Source organism: Melopsittacus undulatus, chromosome 1 (assembly GCF_012275295.1).
Source record: "Melopsittacus undulatus isolate bMelUnd1 chromosome 1, bMelUnd1.mat.Z, whole genome shotgun sequence".
Classification (NCBI taxonomy): Eukaryota; Metazoa; Chordata; class Aves; order Psittaciformes; family Psittaculidae; genus Melopsittacus; species Melopsittacus undulatus.
In genome coordinates, this window is record NC_047527.1 from 117,315,349 (window position 1) to 117,342,733 (window position 27,385).

General features: G+C 37.7%; 1 protein-coding gene across 2 annotated transcripts in view; it reads right to left on the reverse strand.

The window, feature by feature from the left end:
• Nucleotides 1–27,385, reverse strand: part of PLXDC2 (plexin domain containing 2) — a 259,751-nt gene that overhangs the window by 151,249 nt on the left and 81,117 nt on the right. The window contains exon 1 of one of the 2 annotated variants that reach the window (XM_031052565.2): nt 10,330–10,357. The exons of the other annotated variant lie outside the window; for it this stretch is intronic. The gene's annotated coding sequence lies outside the window, so the exon portion shown is untranslated. Of the gene's footprint in view, nt 1–10,329; nt 10,358–27,385 lie in introns of those variants that run through there. 2 annotated transcript variants of the gene reach the window in all.

Below are 27,385 nucleotides of genomic sequence, written 5' to 3' on the forward strand. Positions count from 1 at the left end.
CTGATGAGGGGCTAGAGGCGAAAATTACAGACACACTTCTCACATCTGAGACAGGTGTTTCAAGTTTCCTTCTGTACAGCTTTACATGCCCAGAGGAAAAAGACTTTTAAAAGGTTTTGGCATCTATTGGCTAACCCACCCTGTACCCAGATATTAGCTTTTTGACTACCTTAGCTTGCATTTTAACAAGTACTAAACAAGCTTTTAAACTGTATTAAGGTATCCTGATGGAGGAGACAGGACTGAAACCTGTACTTTTTTGTACATCAGAAGATGGACCTAAATTTTGAGGTGTCTCTGCTAGTCTGAAGTTTTGGACAGGAAGACATGACTCCTGTACTACAAAACACACAGAACTGCTTAACGCATCATTAACATAAAGTGATGCTGAAAGTGGGCAACAAGCTGGTATGTGGAGAAATTTGTCTACTTCAATACTGTGAGTTATGCTAGCAGATCTTATACATTGGAAGTCCAGATTGGGCTATACAAGAAAGCTTTGCTGAAAGGGAAGAAGCTGCCTGAGTATGGAAGGGGACAAGGGTTGCCTGATTTTCCAAACCTGTCCTCAAACAAAAAAGGGAAAAATTCTAAGTAAATAAAACCAAAATGAAACAGCAGAGCTTGACAAGTAAGGCAGCTCTGACTTAGTAGGGAAGCCTGGTCTGCATAAAGCTTCATTTTGAATGAAGATCTAGGTCTCATTTTACAAGAAAAAAAAAAAAAGAAACATTCAGAATTTTACAGACAGGGGAAAGAAATGAGAAAGAAAAACTATTTTGAAACAAAAAGGGCAAAGAGCTAAATGGTGTTCCACTCATTCAACTATTTTGCGTTTTTTTCTCCCCTTTTCCATAAGGTTAGACAAAGGTTTGTGAAACATTTTAGCTCATCAGAATTTCAGAATTGCATTTCAGAAAAACATGTATTAATTACATTTCATGATAGCACATATTTAGGCCAACTCTGCAATTTGACTGAATTCATAAATGCATCATAACCAACAAGACTTTTTTTCTTTAAAGGCCAGAAATATTCATACATTGAAACCACTACTCAGCAGATTGCTTGTGAGATATAGTAGCATCTTTCAAAATCTGCCACAGCCGAAATGCCAGCAAAATCAAATATCAAAGGCAAAAATTTATTCATCTAGGAACTGAAAATGCCATCATACTCCCTTAAGTAACTTTCTATAGGCCATCACATCAATCTTATTTCTATTATGGCCATTTTATTAGTAAAGATGAGAAGCCAGCAAATAAATGTTGGTGGAAGATATGTATATTGGACCCATGATGTGGTAGACTGTTCAAAACAAACATTTCTTTAGAGGATTCTCCAAGTAGAGTGCTCATATACTGAATGTCAAATATCGCAGCACAATCAGTCACACTTTTCATAAGAACAATTTCCAATTTAAACTATCTCTGCCTTTGAACAGCTCAACAATATATAGGCTTCTTTTTCTACTGTACCTCATTCATGGGACTCAACCAATTCCATCTTTCTGACCTTAATTTAAGAAAGACATGAGAGATGCTTGACTTTCAATATGTCCTTGATAATAATATGATAAATTCAGCAAAGCGTTTGACACTGTCCCTCATGACATCCTTGTCTCTAAACTGGAGAGACATCGATTTGGTAGATAAAGAACTGGCTGTATGGTCGCATGCAAAGAGTTGTCAATGGCTCAGTGTCCAGTTGGAAAACAGTAACGAGTGGTGTTCCTCAGGGATTGTTGTTGGGACCAATCCTGTTCAACATCTCTGTTAGTGACATGGACAGTGGGATTGAGCACGCCCTCAGGAAGTTTGCCAATGACACCAAGCTGTGTGGTTCGGTTGACACTAGAACTGTATGAGGGGTGATCATGTGGGCCATGAGGAAAGATCATGAGGGGAGAGGCAGCCATGAGTGGGGATCGTGAAGAGAAAGGAGGGGAGGCCACAAGGCAAGATCATGAGGAGAAAGTACGGGTGGCCATGAGGGAAGATCATGAGGGGAGAGGAGGAGCAGCCATGAGAGGAGATCATGAGGGGGAAAGGAAGAACAGTAAAAGCACAATTATGTTTATGCTAACAATGCAGAGAATAATCCTTTATTGCAGCCCTTCACTTTCTGAGACGGAGACAAAATCTCTTTGAAAGGAAACCACAGAAAATGAAGATGGAATTGATTCTGGTTTAGCCTTTCCTTACAGAAGAAGCAGCTCTAATAGGCTTAGATACCCAGCCACAGCAAATTCAATTTGAGTACTCTTCAGCAACCCTATTAACAAAACCCAGAAAAGCCAGAATTGTGTTCTTCTGATTTAATTAAAACTCCACAGATGTACTGCTGCTGGTGTGATATTTTCCAGAGCTTTCAGGTGGAGCAGGTCAGAGAGCTGGACCTCATGGAACACATGAAAAAATTAAAGCCCATGCTATTAGTGCCTTTTAAACTTTGCACATGTTGCACTACTAAAATAGTCTCTCCAGCTGAAAAATGGTAAAGACTTTTATTTCTCTTGAAGTTCTTGTCTCATGCTGCTGTTAACTTCAATATAGCTTCTTTTCATAGAGTTTTGATCTTAGTTATACAAACAACCAGTTTTTAAAACTGGCCTTCAATTTTTCTTTTTTTTCAGCTGAAGATCTTTAAAAATTTTCTAGTGGAGTTGTAGATTTAAGCCTACTCAAAGGAATACTTCCCAGTTCTCGTTTCACTCTCCTCCTTTCCAGCACCGAATTTGGCATTATAGAAGGGAAGCCCAACTCTCCTGCTCTCACCTGACTAGCTGAGAAAAGGTGCTTCCTGAGACATTGAACAGGGGCTGGGATTTTAATTTTAGGCCTTTTACTTTCAGCTAACCCATATTCAGCATGATTAACATCACTTCAAGTCTGTGCACCATACAAACAGGTTTCATATCCACATTCCCCCAGTAACACTTCAGACAATTATTATTAATGTAGACACCGCAGTGTGCCTAGATAAATATTTATCACATACTAAGTTACCATGTAAAGCAAAAGGAAGTATTTCTGTAATGCTCCTATGCACAGGGCACAAAACTCAAAATAACAGTAACCATACTCTTTTTTTTTAGATTATCAAATTACAGCATAGAAAAGCAGGAAGTAAACATGTTTTAGATCATCTGAGGTTTTCTGATTAACCATCATAGCAATAACATCAAAATGTTAAATCATGTGTAATTTATGCATTTTCTGTCCAAGCCTCAACATTGCACAAACAATTGCTAAGCCAGATTTTTTTTTTTTTTTGTAAAAAGCAAGGGGAAAAACAAAATAAAAAATTGCGTTGCAAAGAGAAATGGAGATCTCTCTATAATATTCTACTTATGTGCAAACTCTTGCTTTTCCAACCTAGATTCAGTAGTTTTCCAGAGAATTCTAATACCAGCTGTAGTTTATTTAAACACATTGGACAGAAGTTTATAAAGGCTCTTCTCTAGTGAATGACTGGATTACAGCACAATGACTATTATCAGACAACAGCATTTACAGCTGTCTCAATGTCCACATTACAGTTACTATTTGAAAGCATCTTTCTTTTTCCTGAAGGACCTAGCAAACCTGTGCACTACAACAACCCAAGGATGCTAACCCCATGGTCAGTCAGCTTCTTCTCTAGATTTAGGCTTAATCAAAATGAACAAGTAATCCATTCAGCTAGAAGACATGTACAGGTATGCACAGATAGGTAGATTACAGCCTATGGGCACTCCTGAGTTAAAAAGTTAGATAGACAATTTTGCAGTCATTTTATAAGGACTAATTTCTATGTGGTGGAGAAAAGCATACAAAAATGAACTAGTCTTCATAATTTGAACTGTGGCTTATGTCTGGAACTCCTTTTGCATGAATTGTCAAAGGAGAAGCCAGAAAATATCTGGGATGCACCAAACTCTATTAGTTTGGCTAATTTGTGCCCTTTCCAGCAGTCAGTGGCAAACACAACTTTGGTAGGAGGGTTATCTTCAATTTTAGCCGAGGAAAAGCCAGAGGCTAAGACAGATGTAAGCCTATTGCTTTAAAAATGGGTTAGCACAACAGCACTAGTCTTTTTGTAGTGTGCAGAGGCAAAAAGCAGCAATTCCAGGGACACCACTCTGGCCAAGACTACATCAGTTAGCATTCCACAGGCCTGTCACTCACTGGTGTTGGAGCAGCATCAGAGGGTAATTGGCTTCCTGGGTAGCCTTGTCAGGCGGACTTCAAGTCAGGCACAGGGATCAATGTCAGCATTCACACCAAAGGCAACCACACTGGATTTGGTGTCTCAAGCAAAGAGATAGAAAAAGAAAGCTCACATATCCACACAATAGAACTTCCCATACATATGTGTATATGCAACATCACCTTGTAGGCACAGGTTAAAATAGGAGCAACCCAGCAGAGTGGAAATTAGAGAAGAAAGGCAGCATAACACCTCATACAGTATAATAAACACAGATGGAGACACAAAGTTTTTCCTCTCTTGTCAGGAGTGCCCATAGGCTGTAATCACCTTGTTAACAAGTTTCTCTGCAAACAGGACAAACTCCTCAGCCCCTTACTTGCTCCTAGCTCATTTCTTACTGAAACATGACACAGTTCTCCTGCTGTGTCCTCAGTTCCCTCTGCCCCCCTGACAGGACTGGAAAGGAAGCGGTTTGTGGTATTAAATGTTTTACAGAGCTCAGTATTTTGAAAACTGAAAAATGAACAAGCACTTGCCATTGCCCAGAAATGTGTAATGGGGAATGCAATAGTATCCGACATTGTAAAAGCTGAAGAGAAAAGCTGTATGACTTTTCCTCTAGAATGCTAGTATAAAGGGAATTCTTTGAAGATGGGAAAGTTAAAATTTAAAATTGATTGTGGATATATGTATAACTTGGGCTTTCCTTTTGCTCACTGTTACATGCCAAACTGACTTCAGACAGAACTTAAAATGTAAACCCCTTCATTTGCTTTATGGATTATATAAGGAAATTTTATATCTTCTTTTATTTTCTGCACACAAAAGTTTCCTAGACCAACAGTGGTTCATATTTTAGAAAGATTTTGCCAGCTACAAGAAAACTGATTGATCATTTGCGGAATTAATGGATTCATTTCAGAAAACGTGAAGGCTCAGTGCCAGGATTCCCTATGCTGTGGTGTCAAGAAAGGTTTTTCATAAAATAACCTGAAAAAGTAAAATTAGTAAATTGGCATGTTCAGAGAGTTGCTCCAAGGGTCAGAAAAAATAAAGATGGTTTCATGGGATTTATGTGGTAGGGTTACATGTTTAGGTCAGCAATGATTGAGAAATATATTAAATGCTCGTACTTTAAAATTCTCAAGATATTTTTTATCCAGTTCTCTTGGCTTTACATATACATTGAATTATGCTTACTCTGTTTTATTCTTGAGACGTTTTCTATAGAGATGGGATGGTCCAGAAATTACAACGATAATTTCCTTATAAGAAGAGCTTGAAGCTTGTTTCAATGTCTCTTCACCCTCACCCACAATAGCTATTCAACTTAAATTTCTCCTTACATTTACCCAGTTCCTTCATCTCTGTATCCTTTTTTCCAAAAGAATAGCACATGACTTTAAAAAAGAATATCTATTGCCTTCCATTTTCATCCATATGGACTAAGTACATATTTTCAGCACTTTTGAAAACATAATAATCATTTTAAATAATAAGGGCTGCAATCAGGCCTGATGCAGTAAGTCGGTCCTGTAGATATGGCCCTCTGTAAGATCAGCCACTAGAGAAGTCAGAACCTTCCAACTTTCCTGGAAGCACAAGAGAAAACTAACTATAGTAAATATATATAGTGTAGAGATGGCTTCTGCAAAAGGAATCAAAATGTACTGTTAACATCAGGAAGAACTTCTTTACTGTAAGAGTGACAGCACTGGAACAGGTTGCCCAGGGAGGTTGTGGAGTCTCCTACCTTGGAGATGTTCGAGGCCCACCTGGACAAGTTTCTGTGTGATGTACTCTAGGTTACCCTGCTCGTGCAGGAGGGTTGGACTAGATGATCTTTCAAGGTCCCTTCCAACCCTTGGGATTCTGTGATTCTGTGAAAGCCTGGCCTGGATTACTCAATTTTTTATAGTATTTTTGCGTAACAGCTCAATGGATGCTTCACGTTGCTATCTGTAAAATGTAGATAATGATACTGGCTTTGTCTGTTAAACATATTCTGCGTTACTGATGACAAGTGTTAGACAATAGCTATGTACTACTTTATTACTGAAATGCCATTGCTTATTTCTTCCAGACTCTCTGTCTGAAGGGGCAAGCTACTTTAGGCCTTATCAAATGAAGATTAAATTTGTCACTGAAATTAAAATGGTTCTAAATGCCTTCAGCTTCTTTTCAGTAAAAATTCTCATTTTAGCTTCATCAGGAGATCTGCTGGAGGAAAACATAATGTTTCTAGCACACTAATGGGAGGAAATTAGAGTGGAGGCTGTTCTCAAACTCTGGCACAAAATCTGCATTGCTAAACTTGATGTGGGAACAAAAAAAAAATCATACATTCAGGAAGAATTGTTGTAGGTATGTATTTTGAGTAAGAAACCAGCTGTATTAAACCTATCAAGAAGCAGAGACATAAAAATCAGAATTAAGCCAACTAAAGATATGAATGATAGAAAGACATTCTTTGTTTGGCAGAAAAGAAAAAATCCATTTGAAAACTGGCAGAGATACTGGGAAAACAGAAGAGAAAATATTGCATCAATCTTGAAACTTGTCAAAGCAACGAAATTATCTAGCAAATATTTAATTGGACTGCCCAATATACAGAGAATTGAATATTACCTTTGTCTTCTCCCAAAAGACAGACAAACTAGTACTGTCAATTGTGCAGATACATGCAGTTAAGTGCAGGAAAGACTGCACATGTCTTCACAGTTTGTAACTAACCAACAGGACTGGAAGGAATGAACACCTATAAAGGGGTTTTAGAATTTCCAAATAAAGTACAGATATTAATACATATTATATTTGACACTGTTTACATGCACTTCCATTGTACATATTCAAAATGAGGGAACTGCATTGCTGGCATCCACTTTTCATACACAGAATTTATACGGAACTGACGTTATTTGGATAGACATGTTCCGGAAAAAGACTGAATAAATGTGGGGTTTTTTTCCTTTATTACACACCTTCCAATTCTACCACAAGGTTCCCAAGAAAAAATATTACCAGTTTTGCAGCACTGCCACTGGGGTGGCTTTGGTAGCATGTTCTATATGGACATTTCATCTGCATTTTCTTAATGAGGAGGCAGAGATGGATACTGCCGCATTGCAAAGCACATGGTGTTTTGGAAGCTGTGCAGGGATGAGGCAGCTCAAATGACATCACTCTACACTTTTGAAAGGACAGATTTACAACTCTCTGCTGTGCCTGTACTTTTCTAGGTGGAAGATAGGACATTATATAATGTGTGATGATCATTACACATCGATTATCACATGAAGAGTATGTTATTTTACTTTACAGAAGCAACACAGAGAACCAGACGGTTCAGTACATTTCTTAAAATGTAAATGAAGCTGAAATTATAGGGGCTCAGACTTTGTAGACTCAGTGACTTAGATGCATGCAAACACTGCCCAGTGCATTAACAGAGCTGAAGGGATGGCTTTATAAGGAAGAGACTTTGATCACAAGAATGATTGTTTTCTTTTGGGGTAATCACTATGTTGCAGAGCATTTACACTTCTATTCAGCCATTTGCTCAAGCTATTGCTCAGGTTCATTATCACTGCTTAGAAGGCAAATTCAAAAAAGAAATATGAAAATGTCTGGAAATAAGAGGGAATATACTGGAGTTTAAAAGTTTTTGGTCACAATGACATTTCAATGTTCAAGCCATACCTCCTCCTGGCTTATTAATCAAATACAGGAATAGTCCATGTACAGAATGATTTGGGAAAATGTCAGTTGAAATGTTGCCTTTTAAAGATTTATATATACATAAAATATACCTGAAAAATCACCCGTGTTTCTTCTCCTTCTACCCACTACAGATTTTGTTCCTAGCAAGCACATATTAATGCTGTCTCAAGAGGCTATTTTTTTCCCCTTTCTAAACGAAGCACAGTGCCAGCAGTCAGTTATGATTCCCCTACCCTGTCCTTTGGACTCAATGATAGTAAAGCATTAGCTGGTTGCATGAAAAGACATCTTTTACAACAGTTTTATATTTCTGTGTTAAAGCATCTTGCTGCCAAGGTTTTAATCCACAGACTGGCTGACAGCCCATTCAGAACCACAGCAGCCACAGGAAGGTTTGGAAATCAGCTCTTCACATCTTACAGCAGGGAACTGATTCAATAACAGCTAGAGTTCATTCAGTGTGGCAACAGTACAATGCAAAGATTTACCTGATTCCTGGACAGAATATGACCCTATAAATCAAACTTAAATTTCTCAAGAACATATTCATAGTCATTTTGGTGTTCCCAATTAGCTCAATGCAGAAAGTAGCAGGGCACAAACTCTGGTTCTGTAGCATGTACATTCAGACTGTCAAGCTACTTACATCTTATGCAAACCATGAGATGCAAGAAGACTCAACCTGGTGAACTTAGATGGGACTTTAACAGCCCCTAGAACTGCTCATATTCCACACTGGCTGTCAGTTCCACTCCACTAAAGAATTAATCTTAAATTAATCTGTCTTCTTGCTGAATGCTGACTGCCTTCCTCAACTTGTAAATCTCATTTACTCATGCTAATAGCTCAGTCACTACAGATACATCATTCCATGTCTGAATTACAGAGGGATAAATTACCAGTTCCTGGATATTTAGATGTCCTGGAGAAGGGACGGCTAAGGAACACAGGTTGGCTATACTTGTGCAGGATGTCCCACAGACCCAGCACTTCAAAACCCACTGTATTTAACAAGTCTTGTCTATGGCATTTTCAGACAAATGTAAGGACTGGGCTATCTGGTGATAAAACGATGCAGTCAGGCTCAGTCAGTAAAAGTGTGGCAGACTACATGGCCCCACCTTACTAAGAGCTATCTTGGCCACCTTTCTTCCTTGCCTGAGCAACTCACTTGCTCCTGTTTTCCAGTTTCCACAAGCATGGACTTGCCACAACAGAACTGTCTCTCAAAACTCAGAGTAAACTGTTTTCTTCTTACAACAGGACTAGTGACAGAACCGACTGATTTTATAAACTATCTGTCCTGCCCCCTCTCTTTTGTTCCAATCAGTCTTAAATATTTTCTGGAACAACTTCAAAAGCTGGACACCTTGCTAAGAGACACAAGGCTTCATCCAGGGTAAAGGGAGTCTTGAACTCTCTGCCCCACTCCTCTGGACAGTGCATAACCAGTAGGATACTATAAAAACAAAAGATACCAGTACTTGGGCTTAAAAGACAAACAGGGCTTTTCTCATTTCTTGCAAAGACCAACTGTCACTCTCAGAAATGCATTGCATATACTGGATCCTGAGGCAATGAAATCTCTTCTTGCAGTTCTTAACTGAGCAGCTAATGTTCAGACCGCAGGATTTCAGATACATGATGTTCATTGCTTGGTTTTGTTTCTCATTTTCAGGTAACTCCCAGATCCACAAATGGGTGTTTGGATTGCAATTTAAGTACTAAGAGTAAGCAATTAACACAAGGTTTTAATTCCACTGAGGAATCAGAAAGCTATAGATTTTTTCATGAAAAAACTGAGTTTGTAGGTGCTCAAGTCCTTTATTACATTTGTAATCTTAAACAAATTTGTGAGGAAGAGTTTGTTAAACACTAATTGGTGTTGACAGCAAATGCCCACTCGCTTCAAAGACTAAATCTGCTTCTGCAGCCCATGTATCACTTCTGAGTTTTCTGGTTTCATGTCAGTCATGCAGAAGTTTCTCATAGTTTGCTGCACTTGGGCACATTGTTTGGCTCTAAATGAGCCCCCAAAACCACTGACACTTCCATGAACCAGGGCACTTCAAAGGCCTGTTATTTATCTGAACTCTATTGCATAACTCCTAGTGGCCATTTCCCCTCTTTTTCATTAATGGTAAACCAAAGACTCACAACTTCTTGTGCCCCAGATTAATCTCCACTTCTTCCTGATTATGCCAAAAGCAGCAGATTTTCCACATAGTGTATGCTTCCTGTCACACGATTTAGCTAAGCTGTTTCTAAGCTTGTGTAGTATCATCTGTTTGTAAAACAGGATGAAACATATACTACTTTTTACCTACTCCTGGAGGAGAAAAGTAATAAAAGACAGCACATTCAGCCTCCTCCTCTCATATAAATGCAGTAAGAAGGGAAAAAGCAACAACTTACTTTATTACTCCCATCAGTTTTGCTGAAGTAAGAAGACTGAAAGCTGTGGGAGAAAAATTTTCATGTCATTAACACAGCATCTCCACAGGAAATATGGGCTCATCAATAGACTGTTTTCCAGCTTAAGCTTTAAATATGAGTGATTTCACAGACACCAGCTTATACAATTTATTTTAGGTCTGCAATACACTAGTACTCAAATATTTGCAAACAGAGTTTCCTTTCCAGCTATCCTATCCTTAGCCTGAGCCCTGTCTTTTATTAGAGGCTCCACCACCTTGAGCCTCGGCAGCTCCATTCCACTAACTACAGACCTATACAGGGAAGTCCTCCTTTTAGGTATTTTCTCCCGTTTCCTTCTGCCCCAGTTCAGTAAATCAGCATTTGCAGTCTTACTCCAACCATCTCCTCCTTAGCTGCTTGGTCTCTCCAGATCAGCCTGTGCTCTCCCAGGAAGAGGCATGGTGTCAGACTCCATGTTGCATCTGTTTTGTTTAGCTTTGTTTCCAGGGAGCAGGAGCAGAGCAGAGAGGAAAAGGTGATGTTGCATGCACTGTCTCATAGCCTCAGGCACAGGCTTTGCCCCCACTTGCCAGCTACCTCTTCCCAACCTTACTGTCTAAAATCAGATGTTATCTTCTTCAGTGACCTGTCAGAGGATGACAAAACAGCAAAGGGGAGAGTAAGAGTGCATGGAGCATTGCACAAAGTGAGAAAACCACTGCTCTGATAAGCAGCCTGACAAGCCTGAACTCTATTTTGCTATTATATATTTTCTCAGTATCAGAAAAGGAATCGTATTTCTAGTTTAAAAAATTTAAAATTAAGACCTTTCATATCTGAACTTAATATCAGAAGTATGTTACACTCACTGCTGGTCTGCAGAGAGCTGATTAGTCACAGCATGCTGCTTCCTCTGTATTTAGCTATTAAACAACATTTTAAAAGTTAAACTCACATTAAATATTTACCTGATATTTATTGTTCCATGTAAGCAATTGCCACAGGAATATTATTCTGTTGCCAGAAAGAGGATAATACTCTGTGCAACAGCAAATAGGCTGGGAAGTAGGCCCACTAGTCAACACCTCTGTTGAAACATGAATTTGTGAGTGTTTTGAATTACCAAACCCTTTGGCCAGCATTGCTCAGCAGGCCTATTTCACATTTTATAGGTGTCTGACCAAAGCACCTTAAAGAGGCATAATTTTTGCAGGATGACCTATTAGTACTTTCTGAATATCATTCCATGCAGAAACATGTCTCCACAGACACCCATCAGCTCTTGATCCTCTGATCCTTCTCATTAGTAAGCTCAGATTCTTTCTTATGTTAGCACTATTTGAACACTGTTCAAGATTTAGAATTATAATCTTCTCCTGAGATGCGTAAATGCAATTAAATGCAATGTAAATGCAACCTCCTGGGGATCTAATGATTTCAGTGGAGTTGTGGATATCAAACCATGTCTGGCATGGCATGGTGTCCGACTGGAGGTGGTAGTGTCTCTCAAATAGCTGGCCATGGAAAACTGAGTTGAAATCAGCTGTAACAGACTCTCAAAATTATGCAAGCAGGTACTGCTACCTTCTCACAAATGTACAGGGGTCTCATACAACATCAGGTGGAGGAGATAATCTCCTGAACTTTTAAATCCTCTTGAATACTGCAATTCTGAAGGTTGTTCTGGCTCTAGTGTTACTGGATTAGTTTTCCCCCATGGACCAAATGGGTTTTTTGCCCTGAATAACTTGAAACCCTTTAAGCCTGGAATATTCTAGATGATCAACACCAAATTTTTTTACCCTTGTGTATTCAAGATGCTCAGGAAGGCTGGCTGCCTATACATTAATAACTTCTATTTAGATGGTTTGAAAGTGTTCCAAACTTCAGTTTGGCATACAAAAAACCTTGCTTTTCTCAAACCAGCACCGACTAACACATTGCCTGCTCTAAAATTCCCTGCCATTGCTAGGAAAGTCACCATCAGGTCAGTGTCAGGCATCTGCATTTTCAGTTAGGTAACTACTGGGGAGGAGAGCTTGCCAGAAAACACAGAGTTCAAGAACACAACATCCTCTATTAGCATAGTTCAGTTCTAGTCAAAATAGCTTTTTTATATCCTTATTTGAAATTGAAATCCCCCAAAGCAAATCCAGATGTCCTGTGTTTGTTTGTTTATTTACATTTTTCAGAAGCAGAATGTGATGTAGGAATGGTGAGAAACAGTTTGAAAGCTCTGAGAAAAAGCTTTGATCCCAGAAACACTGCTAAAACAGTTGTAAAACATGCTGTTTTTTTTTCTCAACCAAAATATTATGGGGAAGAAAAAAAAATAGAAAAGAAACCCCTAAGAAACACTATATACTGAAACTAACAGAAAAAAAGGAAATAAATACAGTGCTTCTAAACACTTTCTATGTATTTCTACCCTGTATTGTGATTCTAAGCAAATGCAGCTGCTTTCTCATTTACTTATTGAAAATGCAATCAGCAATGAAGCTAATTTGTGTCTAACCAAGGCTCTTACAGTAACTGATTACTTATAGATGCCAAGTCTCCAAGTGAAATTTCTGCCACCTGTTTTTAATTTCAGGATTGGCAGTTTTGTATTTCCACAGCTTACTGACCTCGTGTGGGGCTATACCATCTGTTGCTGTATTCTCCATGTTCAATCATCAGTTTCCACAGAACATCAACATTGAAATAGCTTTATCAGGAGGTTTCCTCCATTACACAAGGAGCTATACTAAATACTATATCTTAGAAATATCAAAACTGTCTTCCATATCAAAAGGAAGCTTCAGATGAAACAGTGATTACTTTTCTGTAGTAAGTGGTTTCATTCAAGATGTGAACATGGTTTATTTATATGCCAAATTAACCATAGCAAGATGTTTCCATTTATTGTGCAAACCAACTTTCACTCCATTTTCATTTTGACATCCATTATCTAGCATGAACATTTTGTATAGCCTGAAGTTTTTAGGAGAGCCCCAAAAAAGGCATTTGATTAATAGAAACAGTGCTGTCAACATTAAATCTATGCACTAGAAAATACAACAGTTTAATCAGTTTTAAAAGGACAATAAATACACTTGGGTAATAAACAGTTTGCTGGAGATAAAAGCTATGAACAGAAATACAGAATAGATGCTTTTTTTGCACCAGTCTGCAAAGGATATGTTGTTAAACAGTTTTGCAAGATATTTTCTATTTCAGAGTAAGACTTGCTTTCTAAAATGCATCACCAATATTGTTTAAGCCATGACTCATCTACAAAATAATTCCAACATATAACGATTACTAGATGGTATCTGTAAGAGGAGTCAGTTATGGAAAAGGACTATTTAGTTATCCTGTCTGTAAGCTGCAGCACAAACCTCTAGGGGATGCTCCGTATTAAATTCATACCACTTTTTGACTTTTGGACTCCTTCCACTATAAAAGTCCCAGCTAATATCAACCCACACAGCCTATGGTTGTTTTATGTTATTATTTTGTGATTGTGTTATCATAATGGCTAAGTTCCTTTGCTGTTGAGAAGACCCAAGATGGTAGATGCCCTGCAAACACAGAAGAAAAAGACTGTCCTATCCTTCCTGTGGCAGTATAAAGGGTTAAGCATGTGCTAAATTAGATTATGCTCCAAGATAACTGGAGCATCTCCCCTCAGGTGGCTCAGCAGCTGAGTGGGATATCAGGGGTGGGAAAGCAGAACCTCACACATGAGAGCAGAGCAGGCATGGAACACAGGCCACGGACAGGAGAGAATGGGAGAATGGGCTGAGAAATACTCACCTACAAGATGGCTGGAAATAAAAGGAAGGAGGAAAATTATAACTTTCTGTTAAGCCACCAAACCCCTTAAAATTATTGTTTCCCCATTTCAACACCAACCACAGGGATTTCAGTACAGTCTTAAGGAAATGATGGGTGTTTCCATCCCCTAGTTCATGAGGCAATCAAAACAGTTTCCTCCTCTTCAAAAGAAGGTTCTGAGCCATTCCCCTAAGGTCAAGTATTAGTAGAGACAAGAGACAGCATAAGACTGAAAGGCACACTCCAGCCAGCCGCCGCTCCTCCAAGCCTGTCAGACTCCAGTTATGGCTCTTCTGCTGACGGTGATAGACACAAACTCCTTTATCCCTCATAACAATTTGATTAACCTTCTGCCATATCATTTGCTATTGCTCCATCTCTAGAAGAGTGAGGGTGACTTTGGCATCAGTCTGAAGCCACTAGAGCTTTTAAGTTTTTTCCTTGAAGAACTTCACCAGGCAAAAATTAGACGGGATTGTAGCCCACTCACGGCAATGTCTTCTGACCTCAGTTAACACTGACATAAAACTCTAAGAATGCTGTTGACTGGAGCGCAGCTATTGCCATTGTACAGGAGTGCATCTGAGGTCAGAATCTGACTCAAACTGCTTGCCAAAGACTGCAAAATATTATGAAAGAATGGCTAACAGAAGCTACCCACACCCACTGAGCTCTGGATATTCAGCTGAGAAGCAGATGTTTTAGGGGTCAGTACTTGTGTAATAAGTAAACACATTTATTGTAATGTAGAACACTGAGCTAATAATATAAATACCAAGTAGGACGCTTGAAATACATGCAAACAACAACATACATCTGAAAAATAACTACAACAAATGCTTGTTTTTCACCAGAAAGATCACAGGATCAGCAGCTGTTTACTGCTTTAGCACAGCAATTACAATGTAAGCTTAGCCAGTGTTTCCAGTAAAGCCTGCTCCTATCCATCCCATTTCTAATAATCTGTGACATTTCTTCCTGGGTCTCATATTCAGGGAGCTTGCTGTCCAAAATGCTAGCTGAGTTACTCTGAGCACAAGGCCAAAAGATCACGTGCTCTGCTTTTCAGATGCAGTAAGCTAAAACTAATTCACCTCATTCTTTGCAAAGACCCCTTGTTTCTCACTCAGCAGTATAATTGTAGAACACAAATAAGGAAGTTTATGAAGACTAAACATTTTAATTAGAAAAAAAAAAACACTCTGCCAGGAAAACAAAATCTCTGCATTTACTGTTGTTTCTGCAATTTGGCTAAGCAAAATGTACTGATATGATAGCAGCTAAACTGTCAGCAAAGATAAAGGCACCCATACAGATTCAAGTGCAGACCTAATATTTGGACTTCTGCTGACTTTGGTGGGCTTTTGGACCAGCCCAAAACAAAGCAAATAAAGTTTTACTTTAACTAGGGCTCCTGCTTTTCTGGATCCCCATGCAAGCGCTCCATAAGCTCCCACCCCTACAGAGGGAAGCCACGGAGTCTCCCTTGGCCTGTTAACAAGAGACTGAGCCCTTGGGTCCAGAGCACTTAACTGGGACAAGGAGAGGCTGTTGGCCACATGGCCTGTGCCCAGGTCCACCCCTGCTATGGGGGTGCCTTGCTGCAATCATCCCCCCCGGCTCACTTCAGACCTATCTGCTGACCCCATCTGGTGCATTGGGTACACTGGAGGATTAGAAATGGGCACAGAACCCAGCATCACAGTCAAGGAGACTCTTGCATTCAATACTCCGTCTATTCCAATACCTTCAAAACTGCAAAAATGTGCTCAAATGTGGGAACAATGTTCTCACCAGACCAGTCTAACTATTGCATCCACATGGATATTTTGTATTGTTCTACATGCAACTATTTTGTTTTTATTTTTCATTTTAGTCAACATGTTACAGCAAAACCATAATCTACTTTTTTATTAATATTATTACTATTGCTATTACTATTAGAGAGAAAAAGGTTAAAAAATCACAGTGAAAATGCAGATATATACTCCCATTTTTTCTAGCATATATGAAGTTCTACAGACAGGTGTCCTCCCTCCTATTTACTTTTCTAGAAGAATATTTGACATGTCCTTTATTGTTCAAAGTTCTAAAACAAAAGCCCTACCTACTGTTCCACAGAACTCCCTTTCACAAGTCTGTGCTTCCACACCATGCAGTGAACTGCAGAAGAAACAAGCAAACTAAGCAGCCCACTCACAACCCAGCAAAAAACTACTCATAATACATTCCAACGTGCTTAAAACATTCTTTTGACTTACAGTTTTGCATGTACTAGCCTAGGGTGAAAGAAACTAGTTTGCTGGCTCCATTAACCAGGGAAATCTTTGGAGTAACTAATAACTTGCATGTAGAGCATCATCTAGAATTGTAGTGGCTCACCTTCCTCTTCGGACGGTTTCTGCCTAATTATTTATTTATTTATTTTTAAATCAAGAAAAAACTCTTCTGCTTGGATGAAAACAATTTCCATCTTAAGCTTCTGTGGCCAGGGACATGTTTCTGACAAATTGGGAGTTCTTCCTCTGTCCCTAAAGTAAGAAATGTGAATGCAAATGTTGATACAGATAAATATGAGCCAAGAAAATCCAGGAGCTTGACTGAGCCACCATATTTAGAAAGTGACTTGAGTTAATGTCAGCCATCAGGACAAAGAAAGAAGTTTTTCATCAGAGCACCAGCTAGCTCCCTCTTGGTAAATGGCATGCAGGACAGAAAGAGCTCAGGTAAATATCTCATCACCAGCTTTGTATCTGGATTTCAAATCAGTTCTAAGTTGTAGAACTGCTTGCAGTTTCATGCTACTGACCTTCTCCAAAGATTCACTCCCTATGTATACTAGCTCCTTAATATGATTTTATGTAGACTGCCCAACTTTTGCCTCCTGATCAGATACTTTTCAGAGTTTAGAAAGTCATACTATTAATGTAGTTGTCAAAAATGTTTGTTTTTTCAAGTTCAAGCTCTTAGGATTTATACAGCTTTGCACCTCCACTTTGCAGCTGTGGGTTAGAAAAACAGTTAATGCATAAGGCTGTAACACATACATTACATAATTAAATTATTAAATAGATTAGTTAAATCATTAAATTAATATATTAATAATAATAAAATAATAAAAATGTGTTATTAAATCATTACTATATTATTAATTATTCTATTCATATTTTATTATTAGAAATATTTTATATATTATATTATTACTATATTAATTTATCCTAGTTAATGTTCATTGCTATATTAATTTATTAATATTTAATATAATGTATTTAGCAAATTATTTTATTATATTAAATTATTAATTAAAATAAATAGATTAATAGGTTATTAAACATTATATTATATTATTAAATAGATATTTGCTTATTTTCATTGGCTAAGTAGTGTCAAAAACCAAGTTAGGATTTAAAACACGGCTGGACAGAAATAGATACATAGTTTAAAACTATAAATTATCTAACTGTGAGCTCTAATGCTCTTTATCAGAATGTGGAACAGAAAGGTGACCATACTGAAAACAGTACAGTCTGATCTAACATGAAAGACTTAATTCATGAATATAGTCACTAATTTCAGTTGTATTTCCCTAATTCAGAGTGAGATTTATGTTTGTACAGCAGAGGCCTGCAGGACAAGACCAGTGACTATGACAGAGGACCTTTAAGTAACAGCTTTGTTTGTGCTGTGCTTTGAAAAAAGCAAAGGTCCAAACAGAGCTGGAAGGCTAATTCCTTTCATATACAAACCATCCCTGCAAAAGTTATGCAATGCAATAACCTCATAATGTTCCTTTAAACTCTAGATTTCAGTTAATAAATAGCTTAAAATAAAACACATAAATGGAGCAGCTAACTTCTTAAGGAGACCTGGATATAAGAATATAGTGGTGTACAGATCACCTCTAAATGGAAATCTTGTGACTGAACTGAACAACAAATATGCAACTTAAGTCTTTTACATTTCGATTCAATGTAAGGAAATTACAAACGTATTAGAGTTACATATTAGGGAAATATGAACTCAGCTTTTTGTAAGTCTTTTCTTTCTATTTACCTGGGTTTTACATACATTTTCTTCCTTCTGAAACTTACAAGATTTAATTACCTTTTTAAAAGATATTGAGGGTATGAAATCTAATGATCATTCATGGCTGTCACCTGAATTTTTAATCAAGTCATATTTTACCTATTTAAAAATATTTTCTCCCTACTTTGGTAAAGCGATTAATCTAAATTACTGTAAATTGACTGCCTGTTAAATTAGCTCAAGAGAATGCATGGGAAAATCTTTCAGGTTAATATCTAGTTGCTCAGTTGTGTTTTAGAAAATGTTTCAAACAACACTCTCCAGGATGCAAAACCTCTTCAGCAAGCTAAGCAAGTTTTACCAGTAATTATGTTATTAATCTTCAGTGCGACTTCAGTGATTTTGTGAATTCTACAAGTGTCAAAAAGTATAATTATCTTTATACATTAGCCTCTTTAATGTTGTAAAATACCAAAGTGGAAACAAAGATCTGGCACAGCAGAAGGAAAACTCAGTGCATACAGAATATCAGGAAATTATTTACTCTCTAGGTTACCAGAGGTAAAGAAGATTTAACATGACAGCTACCATTGCAGTTTTAAAACTGAAACGTATTCAAAATGCAGTCAGGCCATTAGGAGTAATATACCAAGAAGAGTGATAAATTAGCACAGAGATTTTGATACCTTTGAAGCAAAGGCAGTACTTTGCAGTACTCCAAGTACTTTGTTACCTTCCCAATTTTCAAGGAAATTGTTGCTCTGACAGCTGCATATAACCCTAAAATTTTCTAAACCTGTTTTCTATCTGTTCTCAATCATTTACTCTGCAGAGAGATAATTTTTCCTTGTCTAATTTAGAGGAGGAAAACATTCCTGTGATACATATTACAGACTAGTGTCTCTTGGCCTGATGGGAGTGTTATGAAGCACTTTATACCCTGAAGAATAAGGGTGAAAGATACTGAAAGTATCTGAACTCAAGATATTTCCAATTTCTTCCACATGGCAGTAATTTGAACCAGCAGTAGCACATGTATGAGTGTACTGTAATGAAGGTGAGGATTCTTGGATATGCATTGAGACTAACATCATCTGCCATGAATATTACTTAATTCTCACATTAGTTGGGAAAAAAAAAGAGCAAAATTATTTTAGATGATATAAGGGAAGCATTTTATCTACATCCTGTCATTTTCTAGCTTTCAAAATAAGCTTGTGCTTCAGCATATGAAAATGCAGAGAGGCAAAGTGTCAAGTGCATAACCTTTACCCTCCCATGACATGTCCACAAGTTTGAATAATGGTAACATATCAAATCTCTGAAATTTATCAGCTCTACATGTGCCCACATGTTCTGCATTCTACACATCTACAGGAAGAATGCAAAACGTGTCAAAAAACAGGGCCAAACTTGCCCAAGTATAGAATCTCAACTGATTAGATAAATCCTCCCCAAAATGGACAACACTTCTGCAAAAGGAAATGCAGGAAAAGTTCTTATAAGTGTGTGGCAATTTCATTAACTCTGTAAGGAATATGTAGATAAGCACTTTCTTCCCAAGAAAATATTTATAGAGACTATAAGTGTAAAAATAAATAACAACACCCCCCAAACAAACAAACAAACAAATCCTGTGGTCACATAAAAGATTTTCCAGATTTTATCACCTGGGTTTTATTATTTTTTCAGAATGCAAGTGTTGCATTTTTCTTCCCAATTTTACCTGGAAATAGTATTTTATGAGGTCATATCAAATCAAGTGAGACTGTGAAGTTCAGTCCTACAAGTAAACTGGCAGTGCTTGTCAAGAGCTATACAGAACGCTATGGAAAGTGCTGTAAATCTTAATTTCTAAATGTAACTCACTGAAGAATGAGTATACTTTGTATACTGTCTGATACAGGAAACTGCTGTTAACAATCTACTTAACAGTGGTGGTTTAACAGCACCAATATTTTCTAAGGCATCTTAGTTCCCCTGCTGAAATAATGGTGTCTTTATGCACTAGATTCTGAGTTGAGTATATCCCTGTTGTGATTCAGATGTGAGGCTACAGATCACAGACATTTCCCTATCTCTTCAAAATGTCTCTACAAGGGAAAATTCAGTAAATTTCTCTCGCTAAAAAAAAACCATGCAATGCTCTCAAACCCAAGAATGCAGCCTTGCAAGTAGGTTGCTGCTTCTTTCATTATTGCCCAAAGGATATGTTAAGAACATAGGAAGGTCTCTGCTGAGTTGCACTGCCAGCATTAGTTACTCTTTCATGAAGAAATATCAAAGAATAAACTAGAGACCAACGAAGAGAGTGATTTACTGAAATTTTCTTACCAGAAAAAGTACTTCAAAGGAAGTCAGTGGAGTTACGCCAGCTGAGATAGAAAGAGGAGCCTTTTATACTTCACACTTCCTTATACACTACCTCATTGAATGTAGTGCATTTACCATGGTCACACTGACCACTGATACTAAACAATTCTAGTTTCAAATATCTGGAGATCTTGACATTAATAATGCCCTTTAAAAAGTTTGCTCAGGCTTGTAGTCATTTGAAAATTTAAAATTGAAATGATATAAATATCTCTCAGGTTTTCTAATATCAGGAAAGTTTCCTGTCACCTTGTTTATGGTTAATTTTAATACATTTCTAAAAAGAAGCAATATTTTTCTAGGCTCAAGTGGCAAATATTATTGAAATAAAACAATCTTACAACCCTACTTCATTTTTCACTCAGTTTTCTTATTTGCATTTCTGTATCTTAGGAAGCATTTTTTTTTTCCCTAAACCTGTAAGAGAGTCTAAATTGACCATAACTGTTTTCTCCTCCTAGAACAGATAATATTGTTGCTCAACCCAAAATCATCCTTTAACATACAAAGTTTGAATTACTCTATTTTAGCTTTTTACATTAAAAAGTGCATGGACTATAATAACAGCAGTCATTCAAGAAATTAAAAGAAAATAATTATGTTAATTCAAAAGTAACAGAGTCCTTTGAAAAAAATTGTAGTCTGTTACTAACTGTGAGAACCTATAAGACTGGCTCATTAAACAGCACCTTGGCTCATAGCAACTTTTATATTAGGCAGAAATAATATGGCCTCAAAAAATTTACACATTTACTAAAACTACCTCTATTTATATTCACAATACTGTAACCCAGAAATTCTGCAAGGTGTGAGATGACATTATTAATGTGCCATTTCAGCTGATATTAGAAGATCCTGTACTACCTTTGGCCCTTAACTTTCTCCTGCTCCCCTTCCTCCATGTGACTGTGATCAAAGCAGGGGCTGAAGTACAAGCATAACGAAGGCTTTATTGTAGTACTCCTACATGAGGACAGAGAAAGGATTAGTACTATCCAGGATTATTAATCCACAAAAATGACAGCATATTTTCTCTTCCCCCCCAGTATCAGCCCTAGAGCATTAGCATAAGCAATACAGATATTAGCTTTAAGACCGCTAAGGTGGTCTTGTGGTCAGAATGCTCTTGACCCTAAAGATCATCATCCAGCTGCTGGAAGGGAAAAGGGGCATGGGTTGCACAGACATCTGTAATACTGGTATGCTACAGCATTTTATTTTAACATCCTGTTTATTATGGCCTTAATTTTAGCTCATTGCTGGGTAATGATAGAAGAGAACATCTGACGAAGCAGGAACCCCAAACATGCAACCAAATTTCCAGGCAAAGCAGGTTTTCCATTTTCTCCTTGCAGCTCAAGAGCCCCTTCTACTCTAACCTGGTCATCATACACCACAAGATTAAGAATATTACAGCATAGACAGATGACCTTCTACTGCAGTCTTTACTCTAGGATCTCCCAGCAAGTCCCTATTGTCAAAACAACCACAAATAATAGAGGACCTTGACTTCTTCAGGCTATATATCAAATCACCTAATATCGCATCTTTATTGTATTGGTTTTTCTCTTTAGTATAAATCATATAGTACATTTTTGCTGACTAAAAAGCAGAGCAGAAAGTGAAGCAGAGCTGGAGAAAGGTATAGAATTCATGACTAAATGGATAAACCTCACAGTTTCCTTTTGAGCAAGTCAGAGAAAAGGCAATTCTTTCTTGCTTTCTCTCCTCTTTCCTCATACAGAAAACCAATTTATTCACAGGATGCAAGTATCTCTTCTCTTTGCATAAAAATAAAGGTGATTTGAGGAGTTGAAGGACCTTGCAAGTAAAAAGAATACAGACTACTCTGAATTGGACAGGGTGATAAAGGACCAGAACTGCCACTGGCATTGTAAGGTCCGCAGACAGCTGTTCACATGTAATGGCCAGGAGCCAGTGGGATACAGCATTGCAGGTGCTTGTCCTGGTCAAGACCCAGGCTGTTAGGATGGCTTCCCTTTCTGGTAGCAATCCTTGCAGACCTGGGACGATTGTGGTTCAGGGTGGAGGCAGCTGGAGAAACTTCCCAAGCCCTGTTCTGCCACAGCCTGTACGTAACTGCAGTGCCAGTGCCAGGTCACATACAAGGGCATCACACTACAGGCTTTAGGTTCTCTGAGCTGCCTATCATTTTGATTTTTAATAAAGTATTTTCCTGTTCAGTCTCTCAGAGGAGAAGTGTTTGAAGGAGAATAAAGAAATTTCAAACAAAAGGGTTTAATGAAGTCTGAAAATAACACATAAAACTGCTTGTCCCAAAGGCAAACTCATACAACACACTAGGGCTGTACTCCATATCCATGGTCACAACCACATCCCCAATACAGATTTCTTTACACTGAAGATATAGGTATGCTACCCATTTTCAGATCTTCTGAACCATGCCCAAGTAACCAAAGGTGCACTTTCTTGTTATTTAAGTGTTTTATTTTCCTGCTTTTGCCCTTTATCATCACAGCATGCTATGATCCCAGAAATGTCAAAGTAATTGCTGGCATCTAAAAGGCTTTTTGGCTTCTGAGCATGAAGTTTATGATTCTGCCATCATATTGCAACTTGTACACCTATGATTATAACTTTTCAGAAACTAACTCATGGTATTAGTAAGAAGCACAACATAATAGGTAGTGTTTCCCAAAATAGCAGTCAATACTGGTATTCACTTTACTGGTGGGAAGACAGGCTGCACGCAGAAATCTAGAGCATTATAGACTGAAGGAAATGCCTTGACTGCACTGATGGGTTAAATTCACACCTGCTAGGATATGGAAAGAGTAAAATGTCTCTTCTACTTTACATTAGGAAGCAATTAAATTGAAGGCATGCAGTTGAATGCAGCTCTGAGAACCAGAGGATATACTCCCTTGTACATCTCATTGTTTCACAGGAGAGTATGCAATGCCCATTTGAACAAAACAGCCCTAATACAGCTTTCTATACAGGAATTTCTTACCTAGACTTGTCTAACCCAGGCACTGATTTGCCCGATTAAGTCTGATATGAACAGCTTCTAATCAATAAGCAATATTCTAAGTTCACCTGACTGAAACCAAAGGGAGGCAGTACAACTTCTTCTTTCATCTCAATAGAAGCAGGTCATTTTCCAGCAGAAATTCTGTTTCTAAAACAAGCTCTGATGAAAGGCCAATGCCAAAATCACGCTCTAGTACTGGTCATAGAACTTGCTCTAGAAATGCTATTATTTCTGCCAAGGCTAATGAAACAGCAGGCAAAAGCTCCAGCTTGTATTTCCCAGGACAGTGCACTACATTTCACATACAGGAAAAGAACTTGGAAACACATGTGCAACTGCACCACGCAGTGACATCTGCCTTAACACTCATCTGTTGTCAATGATATAACATAATAAAACAGAGATAAAGTCTTAATGATTTTGGTTTACTTTCTATTAGTTCAGCAGTAATTTTTTTATTGACATTAGCGGGTATACAACTGAGGATAAAAGCTTATTTCAGGCCTCATAATAGCTGCTAGAGGTGTGGAAGAAAGATTAATTGTTTGAAGAGGCACTGTCTTGGGGTAATTAATTGGCATATGACAGGCATAAAGGGAATAAAATAACACAGTATATGATTACATACGCTGATGATTTACAGTGAAGAACATTAACTACATAATGTTGCTTTTCAATGCCGCTTCTGCTTTAACCAGAACATTACCTGACTAGTATAGTGGGCTACCCAGTATCAATCAGAGAATCATAGAATGGTTTGGGTTGGAAGGGACCTTAGAGATCACCTAGTTCCAACCCCCTGCTATAGGCAGGAACACCTTCCACTAGATGAGATTGCTCAAAGGCCCAAGCATCCTGGCTTTCCACACAATATCCTTATGGACTTATGTTTATCCACTGGGATTAAACAGGGACGCTTTAAATTTAAAACAGATTCAAATCTGTGGGCAATCTAGACACAAACTTAGACCTGCAACTGCTGCTTCATTGACAATTTACTCTCAAGTGCCATACACGATAGTTTTGTCAAAATTAATGAGAATTTTCAATTAATTTATAAGACCTGAATTTGTCTGCCGTGTTGTTCTAACATAATGATGCAAATACACTAACTAATATATTAACTAACCTAAGTTATAACCTACTAAATGTGTTTAGAAAGATGAGGATGGACAGACATTTTGATGACTATTCGGTGACTGCTTTGAACCATTTGGGGAAAACAGTGTCATTCCTCTTGTTCCAAAGATGTTCTACTGAGCTAGATGTTGAGAATTTAATATTTTTGGTGGGGTTTCTTCATTTGAAAAGAAGAAACCCAAACTTTCACTATCTCATGTTTTGAGTCAGGCTTGTAATGCTGCTTAAACACCATCTACAGACCAACCAAAGTTTCAATTATCACTTTTTCTCCTGAGGCTGACTTCTATTTGCACACAGTTATTAAGCCTTGTCCAATCACCACTTTATCAAGAGGATTCACAGAATTTCACATTAAAGGAAATGTGACAATCTGTCTGATTTTATTTTATTCTACTTTTTACAAATAGAAGCCAGAAATTACAGAATGAGAGGGAACTTCCCCTCATATCTAGAGCATTTGGCTTTTTTTATCACTTTGAGTTTTCTCCTCCAAATTCCAGTGGATGGGCCATTTCTAATTTGGCAGCATTAGAAATTGAAGTGCCCATTATTTAAAGGAGGAGCAGCAAAAAAGCAAGTTTAGCTACCAAGATACCTTGACTTAGAGATCACAGACTTAGAAGATAATTCAATTTACATCCATTTGATTTTTGGCAACTTAAGACAGCAAGCTAAAAAAAGGTAACAATCAGTTTCAGTGTAAGTTTCCCCAAATCCAGTCAAAAAATTGCAGTTTTATCCACCATACAGCAATTATAAAACCAATTAATGGACAGTTAATAAAATACTCTCTGTCCAATTTATGCTGTCACTGCTCAGATTTGGACAGAATGATTCATATTTTAGGAAGAAAATTAGCATTTCTTTTTCACACTGCCTTCAGTTAATTTTATCCAATGAGCATTAAATCTCCCTAGTGCTATCCAAATTACTGTTGTAAGTACCAGCACTTACATCTCTCTATGTCTAACCTTGCATAATCCCAGAAGATATGCAGATGGCACTGCAGTTAGACATGCATGAGTCTTTGAGTTCGGGATGTAGCTGCTGCCAGCTGTACTAGTTAACTCTGAACATTACAGAGGCGTTAGCATCCTCCATGAGGTCTTTTACATTATTAAATATTTATCATAATGGTGATTATATAACTGACTAGTACTGACTTTTTCCACTACAACAGTTTGTTGCAACCTTCTTTTTAGAAAATTAATTCTAAGGATACAAATGACTGTGGAATATATGTCCAAAATATATATTCAAAAAACCCCAGGAATGACAGTTTCAGTTGTGATAGCCCAAAACAGTGTGGTCATAATCAGTTTGCTCTTCTGATGTTTGTTTTTAAGTCCTGCCACTGTGCTTTAAAAATCTGGTTGAGTGAGTGTCGATTTTAAGCATACTTTCTCCATCTTGACAAATAATCTTTTGGGTTTAGCAATACCTGCATTTAGTATTTCTGCTTTGCACAGCACTGCAGCCCACAGAAACGTGAAACTATGCATTCTCAAGAGATTACAGTTGTTATGAATGTAAACATTGCATTTTCTCTGCAATATGGAGTGCTGCAAACACCTTCCTTTACACTACAGTTACCAACAGGCAATACCGACCTAAGCTATATATAATCATATAATTTAAAAAAAACTCCAACCATTCAGACATTCACAAGCATTAATCCTTTCATGACGCTGATTCTTTATAAAATACTATGTCAGACTGGTTTTTTTCTTTGTCTTCAAGGATCTCAGTGAGAAATCGGCCAACTTAGGTACATATCAAATGAGGTATATCAGTGGCTCAATTTTCAGTGCTCAATTCCAGCTGACTGAAAGACTTACTTGCAAAAATGCTTCCAAAAGTCTCAGTATGTCTGCTTGCATCTTCTGACATTTCTGCCTTTGAGAACATGACCCTTAATGATTGCTGGGGTATCTAAAAACTTTCCTCAGATGCTGGTTTGAGGAACAGAGTCAAGGTGCTCCACACTCCTCTCTCCTATAACTTGACCAGTACATGGATCTTAATACAGGAATAAGGCATGAAAGCCTTCTTAATCTCAGCACTTTGGCCACACATGCTATGAGAAAGTCCATTTTTCAGCATGCCTTCCCACATACCTTTGCATGTCATGTGTGTGTGTGTCTGAAGACTATGAGAAAGACAAAAAGAATAATTTGTATAAGACATTATAATCATATTAGTCATGCTTCTGAGAGGCACTTGGATGCTCCAAGAGGAATGGAATAAAAACAGAAGGATGGCTTTGAAGTGTACAACAGCCTCTTAGCATGAATAAAAGAGTTTAGTCCTCAAGTAAGGTAAACCTGTTGTAATTTTGATAGAAAAAAATATCTCCAGTTGAGTGCATAATAAAAATAAACATGGCCCAAAGGTATCATTCCATCACTTTATGTTGTTCGCTAATGTCAAAAACTTAATACCTCCATGAGTCACAAGCCCCTTCATAAACTGATCATACTGAAAGTAGTTCAGTAGTTTGGTCTTACCAATGTAGCAGGAAGCTATCCAAAACCACCTTCTACATTTCTTCAAAACTCTCACTTAAATATATTCATAAGTATTATATATGTACTTATGCTTGTGCCAATACTATTCCTTAGTTTAAATAGGTCTCTATGTTATTTACACTGCTAATCATGCATGAAGATCAGACAC